The following is a 10,117-nucleotide window of genomic DNA, read 5'->3' as shown; positions in this document are numbered from 1 at the left end:
ATGATTTTCCTTTGCATTTCAAACCAACTACTTGGATCATGTAAGTGCTGCTTTACAAATTCTGTTGCCTGAATCTTGCACAAGCACATGTAGGCGAAGCTTCCTGCAGGATAGATATCTTGGTGACAAAGAATTTCAGAAATTGATTTTGTCTTGGTTTCTAACAGGAAGACTTTGAGAAGATACCTTGAAATACTCATTGACTGAAATGGGAAGGAGCAGGGAAGTGTGTAGCATTTATGCCTGAAAAGGAAAAGCAAGAGAATTGTGGCTGTCAGCTGTGGACACTGTGGATTACCTTTAGTCATTCTTTGGAATACATGAGCAGCTGCAACATGTATGCACATCCAGGTAATCCAAGAAGAGAAGTAAACTGCAGGAACTGAATGAACACAGTAGAAACCCATCTCCAGCAGAAGCTGGAATATAAGAACTGGAGACAAGACAACCAGTTCCTAATTCCTCCTCCTCTCCTTCTAATGATCTTGTAGAGGTTAATAGCACAACTCCATCGACACCTAAATGGTCACTTTCACCAATATTCTGTAATTAGCAAAACCTCACAAATCCGTCGTTGGGTTTCTGCTGTATTTGAGAGGACCACAAAGAAGTTCAGTATGAGTGCTGTATATGCTGCTCACAATTAAGAAATTTAAAATTAGGTAATTTGGAAATTTTCTTGATCCTCCCAATCCTTTGAAGCAACTAAACAAGATGTGCATTATCAACAAAACAAGAAACAATGTGGGAGGAAAGAGAACATATTATCTATGTAAATGAGATAAAGCTACAACACTGAAATGACCATTCATTATAGTTCACTGTTTGCAGACACACTTAAAAAATAAATTCTCATTAAAAAAAAAAAAAAAAAAAAAAGCAGGGAGAAGTGGAATAATTGCCATTATGTGTCTGAGAGAGTGGTTTTCCATTAGCTGCAATTAATACAGTAATGGTAAATGAAAATAATTTCCCATTTTTTACTTATTGTGAGGAAACATTAAAGAGGAAAAAAAAAAGATAAGTGAAATGAAAAAAACCTAAAGCATAATATTAATATATTGATGATTAGGCATAATCTCTGGCCTGATCGATCATCATGAGGTTTTGGTTTTATTTAATTAGCGTATGGTAATTTCATATAGAATCCCAATGTGCCGATGAAAACTGGCATGTGAAGACATTGACCTTCTGCTCACATATGCAACATCTTCTTACAGTGCTAACAGCCTATATGCATCAATGCTAAAAGGCTTCTGTCTCACAGGAGAGCCCCTGTATCGGGGGGATATCATTACCACCTACAGCGAGATCAGAGTTTGGCTCTTCTTGGTGCATAGGAGTCTGAGGAGCAAAAAGGAAATTGAGTTTGCCAGAATAATAATTGGGTGCTATGAGATTATGGAGTGCCACCATAAACTGAAAATGAACAGACAAGTTTCTTTTTGTTTGTTTTATTAAATGCTATTATTGTTATTTATTATGTTCTTGGTCATCAATTTTCTCAGAGCTGCTAACAAAGTGTCACATAAATCCAGCCTGTCCCTTTCTGACCTTTATAACATCATGCAATTTTCCTCATTCACCCTTAATTTGAGGTATAAACTAATGTGAAAACATGCTTTTTATTAAATGGCAAGTTTTCTACTAAATACATCTCTTTTGCAGGAGGAATCAACTGCATAAGAAATAAATAGCCAGACCTCCTGCATTCTTCTCTCAATATATAAGCCAAAAAAAAGTGTATGTGTTGCATTTGCCAATTGCAAAATAATAATAATGTTTGATGGGCAAAAACTCAGCTGTCAGGAAAGAAGACAGACAATTCTGTTTCTTGAATGCTATTGACTTTATGGGGCCAATAAAACAACTTGCAAATAAAAGAAAGAGGAACCGATTCATGTCCTAAGATTGTGTGACGTAGCTTTTTTCTGTTTGTATAATGTTGTGATTAAATATGGTGGAGCCCTAGGGAATTAATTTTTTATTTGAAGGTTAAGCCAATATTAGCAAAATATAAAATAAAATTAATCAAATGGCCCAGAGCATCACAGCCACAGTTGATTCCAAGAATGTTTGGTTACAAAATGAGCAACTGACTAATTGTGTAAATGCTGTTAATTAGCTGTGCAGAGCCCCTAACTGGGCTATTCCCTGTAACTAATAAGAAATCAATTAGCTAATGAAGTGGCCATTAAATGCTATGCTAATCTTAGCTGGGATATTTTTAATGTTTCTTCTTCTTCTTCTTTTTTTTCCTTCTTTATGATCCTTCCTAATTGCCATTGCCATACGGAGCTCACAGCTTTCAGCATGTCTAATGAAACATCATTATATCATAACTGGCATTCTTGGAAGAGTTAGTGGCAAACCTGCTTCCCAATTATTTTTAATTGCCAGACATACTCATAACTGGGCCTTCTACCAAGTAGTTCAGATCCATGCACTGTCACGTAATATACCCAAAGATTGTGTTTTCTTTTCTTTGCATATGCAGTGTGATGATGGTGTTGGCCACAATGAGGGCTGTGCATAACACCCTAAACAAGGAACCTGGGTGGCTGACTTTTCTGTTCCTTGGATTGGAGCCTGTGTAGACCCAGCATTACCTTCCCACTGAACAGCTAAATCTAGACAAATCTTGATGAGGTTTTACCTTTATTTGAAAATTTCTGGTGCCCAGTAAATATTATTCTCCACCAATGATTCCAAGCTTCAGGATGCCTGTGCCAAAACACTGCAATTTAGCAATTATTATTAGGATTAGCAATTAGAAAAGTCTTCAGTGATTCCCACAGATTTTGTCACCTTCTAAAAATCTGTTATCACCATTTATTTATGTCTATAAATTCCAACTTTGAGAAGGCATAAAATGTATCTTTAGGTGTCATGGCTGCAAAATCAGTGTCTCCTGTTTAACAGAGCCCGCTGTAAGAGGATGCAGGCAATAATAAGTTCAAGTTTTTAAAACACTCCTGCAGAGTTTTTATTTACCAACCCAGCATCTATCTGGTAACACCATCATATTTAAACCCTGAATCTCAATGAAATTCCCTAAATCTACTTGTGCTGAAGTAGGTTATGTGTCAGGATTAGACTGGCTCCTCCCCACCCCCCACAATACAATAGTCCTCAGGACATCTGTGCACAAAATACATGCTTTTTAAAAGAATGTTTTCAAAAGAGAATCTTGCCCCTCTCCCTCTCCCTCTCTCCCTCTCTCTCTGTCTACCCTTCTCTCTCTTTTTCTCTCTCTCTCCTCCCTCCTTTTTTGGATAACATGCAAATTGAATTGGTTAATTCTGCACCCAAGTTGCAGGAAATCTGCCACCAGCAGCTGCCACTGTTTCAGATGTCAGGAGGATGCAGATACACTGTGACATTTTGTTCATTAAATAAACAAACCAGGTTCAGGCTAACAACATTAGGTAGAAAGCCCCATCAATTCTTGTACATTTAGTTCACATAATAGGAAGTGACAATTGTTCCTTAGCTTCATAAGCACTATATTGAAGAACAAAAGGAAAAAGCATACATAATGTGGCAACAGCAACAACAGTTGCCATAAAATCCTGCAAGGTTGATTTAGATTAATGAGGCACATAACTTTTTGCCCAAGGCTACTTAAAACAAATATGGCTGCAAACATGGCTACTAGGGAAAAGAAAAAAGTCACTATTTTTTTTCCCTCTTATCTACCATTTTGGTCTTATTTATTTGATTTGACTATCAAATAAGAAAAATATTCCAGCAATAGCCCCTCTGTAGCAGAACAAAAAATTTGTACAGTATAGTAGTATAAAAATAAAATGAAAACAGAAAAAAATCCCGCTTTTGTACATTTCAGTGGCATATTTTATAAAAAACACTGTTAACTAGTACATTGACCTTAGATTAAAAATATAGATATACTAACACTCACATTAAAAGCCATATGTCTTCCAATATTACAAATCGGTCTACCTAAAATACCAACATTTCTGGCTTTTTCATCAATCAAATGTATTCTGGATTCTTCATCTAGGAATGCAATCAATTTTAAATTGTCAAGATAACAAACAGGTACAATTTGTCAGCTCTACATCATGTAATATAAAAATCACCAAACTGGAAATTCAGTAATACCAAACAAAACAAAACAAAAAAAGTATGTTACCAAAGGGGAAGAGTGGCCTATCTGAAAATGAGACTAGGATATTATAGATAAGGCTGTCAGTCAGACTTAGACTGAAAGGTACAGACAATAGAAAAAAATCCTCACACATTAATATGTATAGCACCATGATGTGGCTTTTAATATTCCAAAGGGACTTCAGCAACTCCATGGGAAAAAAAAGCGCCAAACCTGAGGCTGGCTCATGTAAATCCTTGCCAACGGCAGCAGTCCCACTGGAGGATGTGTTACATGGACAGGCGAACGGTTGCCCTTTCCTTACACATCCACTTGTCCCCAGGGCATCTGCGCTGGGGCACTCAGCTGAGGCGTGGGATGGCTGCTACCGACAACCAGCAAGGCTAACAACCCACTAACACTACATCTGTGATTTCTTTTCTGGGGTTTCTCTCCTTCCTGGTCCCTGTCCTCCACATTGCCAAAACCCCAGAACCAGTTTGGAGGATTTCCAAAGGCCTGCCTATGCCCAGAAAGCCAGTGGAGAGATGGGGATGTCATTCTTAGTGTTCCCATCCCACGCTGTGTGTAGGGTACCGTCTCTTCACAACCACATTTGATGCTGGTACCACATTCAGCTGGTGACTTCAAAAATACACTCTCACCCAGATACCTCCCTAGTGCCTCCATCTGTGCAGAGATTGAAAACAGGAAGGAGGTTGGCATCAATTTAAATACAAGGATTTTGGGGCCCTTTGATTACTTGCAAACACATTCCTGCATAGTGTCAGGGATCCTAGGCTCCTTCACCTCCTGTTAGGGCATTTCCTCCCCACATGGAATATGTCAAGCAGAAGGCCCACCCTTTCTTGCAGGAGAGTAGTGAAAGATGAGCCAACAAGTTTTGAAGCAGATGTGCAGGTCTATGGTGCCCTGTAGGCTTGGAGGGCCCTTGGGTGCCAGTAGAGCCCAAACTGAATGTTGCTGAGAGCAGACTGCATTTCCATTGTCAGCTGTCTTACCATCTCAGGGTGTCCATTAGAAGCCAAACTCAGTCCCTCCTAAGGCTGCAGAGGCAGTGGCCCAGAAACAAGGAATGTTACATCTGCAATCTTGTTCCTACTTTCTTTCTTACTCACTTTATGAAGCCTACTCCAGGTGTGGTGTGGTCCAAATCAGACACAAGAGAGAATTTTGCCAGGAAATGACAAGAATAAGATGGTGGGATCAATAGTATAACCCCTCAGCTTGGACTAGCTGTTACTGGGGACCAGGGATGTTATTTCTGAGGGATCTCTACAGGCAGAGACTGTAAAGCAGCCCAAGTCCTCGGGGAATCTGCATTTTGACTGGAGAATGCTATGCATACAAAATTGAAAGAAAAAAGCTAGCATTTATTCACTGGATCATTGTAGATTACATTGCATTTAGCAGGAATGGAGAACTTGGGCTGTAACAGAAGCAACTAATTTCTTCATTTCTACAGACTATTTTTCTTCAGGATAAGATAATATGTTCTTAACTTTATGTATTCCCACTTTTTGGAATAATTCTTAAAATGTTATTATGGAGACTCTGCAGTGGATGAGAAGCTTATTTCCTTTTAAATGAACCAATTAATTTCCCTTGTGTTGTAGCGCCCAACAACACAAAACCTGCATGAATAACATTCCTACAGCAGTGACATGCCTATTTCCAGTAAAAATATAGATGAAATTTTAATTTCCTTGATATAAACAGCTTTTTAAGTGAAGAAGCATGATAGATGATTCTTTGCACACTGAAATAAGCACAGCAAAATCTGCAAAAAAGGTTACATACAATGACATAAGAAGTGGATCAAATTTAGAAGAACTCCTGTTAAAAATGCAACTGCCATTCTGAGTGGCATTTTCAACAAACAATAAAAGAACAATAACTTCTGCAGTTATTCTCTTGGGTAGGTTCTCTGGTATTTCAGTAAGAGGCAGATGGACCTCCTTTCCTTCTTCCCTCCCTCCCTTCCTCTCTCTGTGTCTCTTTTCTCCTTCCCATTCCCATTTGTCTTCCCCCTTCCCTTTTTTTCCTTCTTCCTTCCAGAATCAGAGGTTTGTCATACTGAAGTTGTACACCTAACCCTTGAATTTTCTCTTACACCAAACATAAGAATTTTCCTACCTTCACGAGCTTTTTGACTAGACATGCTTTTTTAATGTAGTTATTAAAAGTTCTCATGGGCAATAAGTACTGTAGGGACAGAAACATATTTTGAACGCTGCATGTTTGGGAAGCCAAACACCGTAGATGACATGAGTAACAAAAAGGGAATATAAAGTGGGGTAATTTCATCCAGGAGTTCTGTGAAGTTTGCAAAGTATGAGATTAAGTCCCAGTCACTGTGGGTGAAGAGCTGCCCAAGGATTTAGGACCTCAGGGTGGAATTTATATAGATTTATTTGGAACTGATAATTTACCAAATTAAGGAAAACTAATTGAAGCAAGATTTAAACCAGTTCATATATGTCTACTTGTAGGATATGCATCAGTATTACCAGCTGGATTTAAAATAATTTTAGTTGACAGCACTGCATATTTTCTTATGTCCATAGTGTGTTTGTCAAAAAGCAATGTGAACATGAGCAAGTTAAATGAAGGTTAATTATTAATTTCACAAAAAAATCTTCACACTGTAGCCTATACATCACTAGGGTGAAAAAAGAGATAAAACAGAAATATATGTAACCAACTATTTTTAAATTAATATTTCTTTTTACTTTTGAAGTCCACTTTGAAAATTAAATAGTCCACTGAAATTACATCCAGAACAAAAGAAGGAAGAGAATCCACACTGAACCTATCATCACCTCCCGCCCTTCCTAGTACACCCCAGCTACTGTGTTTCCTGCAAGCATTGAGAAGTTTAATAGAGGACTTGGGACCTTTGAAACACAGATGATGTCTTCCCCTTCCCCATAGTGACTGCAGGTTTCACAGCCTCGTGCCTCCTTGATTTCTGGAACTTTGTCCCAGCCTATTTCTTCAGTAACCAATTAAATAAATGCCCATGCTTTGCGGCTGTAAGGTTTTTAGCTATAAAAGCTGCCTTGTGGTACTTTGCCTCAGCCAGCCTCTAATGACGCTCTCTCAGCTCCCCAGGCCGGCAGATCTGCGCCGGTGCTGTGTGTGTCGCTAAATGCTTCCCCCGAGCAGCTACGGAGGTTGCCACTAACTCATGGGGCTCGTGTGTACATGGGAAACACAGTCAGGAAATTAAATTTTCCCTCCCCATAATTAATAAGAGCTAAAAATATGTGAGTTTGTTGTCGCTTTTTAAAGCGCTGAAGCCAAATCAAAAAAATATGAGCATTTTCAAATAAAAAGTAAATATTTTTTCTAAAAGAATTTTAAAAAACCCAATGCTGTGCAATTTTGCAATTGAAAAAAAAAATCCCCTTTTTTTGGAAGTTTGTTTAAGGAATTATTTAACATTGCTGAGGCTGATTCACTGCAGTATATAAGCATGCATTAAATGTGTAAGCACATGAGTTATCTCACCGACTTCGATGTGTCTGTTTTCATTCTGAAAGCAAGCACAAGCTTTAGAGCTCCACAGAGTGAGAGGCTAAGTTCGGAATCCTCCTGCTAGGCATGTTGCTGGGGACGGTACATTTTGCAGAGGTCATTACATGAGATACTGTCCTTACGAATAAACCATGATTTTTATGAGAACAGTTCTGTGGAAATTCTATGACCGTACAAGTGCTTGGCGAAACAAGAGAAACAATATGCAACTGATCTGCTTGACAGCATATTGCCAGCACATTTTTAGGTGAAATGCACTGAGCCCTGAAAAGAGATAATAGGCATTCTTTCTCTGAAATATCCAAAGCATCTCTTGGAGTATGGCTTGAGCTGTGCCGTGGAAACAAATTCCAAGGATCTTTTCCGTTCATGTCTCATTTTGCTACTCTGCAGAATCCTGTGTAATACTCAGACTGAATCAGGCAGAAAAAAAAATTCCAAGTGGTTTGTTGGTTTTGTTTTGTTTTGTTTTGTTTTGTTTTGTTTTGTTTTGTTTTGTTTTGTTTTGTTTTAATAATGGGGTGAAAGTCACTTAAAGACACAGGTAAGCCTCAGGTTTTGCATAATTTTTGAACAATTGTGGGCTGGGTGTTCCAAGCTTCTATTTGATTTTTTTAAATAGAAGTCTTCATATATTTGTTTCTAGTAAGCCTCCATTTTGAAAGCATACTATTTGTTCTCCGGTTTAAGCAAAATGAACAATGGATGCTACAAGAAAAATTTGTAAAATCAGGTCTAATTTGTGTCTTTATCATGAGCTGTTATTTCAGTGTGATTAAGTATGCAACCTACAGAAAGATGGGCTATCAATTTGAATGATTCTGTCAGAAAGCACTTAAAGGAGGCAAATATGAGAATTGATATCTAAGATGTGTCAAGGGAGGCATTTAAAAAAATTATTTTAAGCTATATTATACCACTGAGAGCTGTAGAGAACCTATGTAAAATTTTGGATAGACACCTCTGAGCACACTATGTGTTGCAAAAATGATTTCTGTAACGCAGTGAGCAAAGAAACTACATTTTGTGGTTATCTCATTAATCCAATAAATTATAAGCAAAATTATTGTAATTATTTTTATTGAAGCACCATGTACACCTATGTCAGTGTGTATATTATAAATAATAAATTATTATTATTAGAGATGGTGGAATTATTCATTGAGGATAAATTATCTGACAAATACAGACACTTTTTTCCTGCTTGTGACTTGTTTATTCTCTGAAAAGACTAATTTTTGCATTTTTTTTTAATAATAATGGTTATTAAGCCTAGGACTGCAAACTGCTTGCTTAGATTGCTCATGATTTGATTATGTGTGAATTGTATGTGAGACATGAACATGTTAGTCACATGGGTGGATCTGGTTCAATGGCTGGTGGGTTGGAAGAGGGTCCCAAGGATCTGTGGGTGGGGGTGGTCATTGCAAAAGCACAGACTCATCTTGGAGCTACACCTCCATGGCTTCTCACCCAGCTTGTCATCGGTGTTCACAGCATGTCATGTACAGTCTCCCCTGAAAGCTAGTAATGTGACAGGGATCATGAGCTTAACAGAATCAATGCATAATTAATTGATTATAAAACCTTCAATGAGTGAATGAGGGGCCCCACCTGGGTATGAGAGAGATAAAATGAACAATTAAGATGGGATGAGGGTGCTTCACAGCAAGTAGATTTGGATTGAAAGGAGAGCAGCCTGGCAGCAGACTGTGTGCTGAGTCCCTTGTAGAGTTGAAACAGGTGTTTAGACAGGTCACAAGCCAGTATTTAGCCAGAGCCCATAAATACCGGAGGCTCCTGATAAAGTGACCCCCTAGAGTCCTAATCCAATAAATAGGGATATGAGGATGGGGAGGAGTAGGAAACAAAAGTCCAGACATAAGTGAGGTGCAGGACTCGTGGGGACCCAGCATGCCTCCAGCCATCCATGCTAGGATGTAATAACCACTAGCACTGGCGGACCTTAAAAGAACCCCTCTGCTGGGTGTGGGTGCAACCCCTGGGCAGTCCCTGCAAGTTGCAGGGTAAGTTTTTTTAGGGTCCCGTTTGCCCAACTCTCAGGTGGTCTGGCTGTGGTGGGGGAAGAGAGTGAAGCCACAGCTGCCAAGCACAGCAGCCAGCCTAAAGCCATGCATGCAGGCTTGCCAAGGGACCCCAGAATTCGTCAGCTTGGGGGCTGCTGCCAAGGCGGCGGCCAAGTGGCTGGGAAGGAGGTCCCACTGGTGGGCATTGCCCAGCCTGGGGCAGGCTGCAAAAGGACATCCCACAGCTCTGGGTAGTCCCTGAGTGTCACAAAGACAAATGTTGGAAGGCGAACACTCAGCTGGTCAAAAGGCAACAATTAATATTTCAGTTTGCTCGCAGATGCCTTTGTCTTGGCTGCTCATGCGGAAGCTCACTGTAAGAAAGGCTATTGTGCTGACAAAAATGTGTGCGAGCAAA

The sequence above is a fragment of the Vidua macroura genome, chromosome 2 (assembly GCF_024509145.1).
Source record: "Vidua macroura isolate BioBank_ID:100142 chromosome 2, ASM2450914v1, whole genome shotgun sequence".
Classification (NCBI taxonomy): Eukaryota; Metazoa; Chordata; class Aves; order Passeriformes; family Viduidae; genus Vidua; species Vidua macroura.
The sequence above is the reverse complement of the archived record's forward strand: the minus strand, read 5'-3'. Positions refer to the sequence as shown.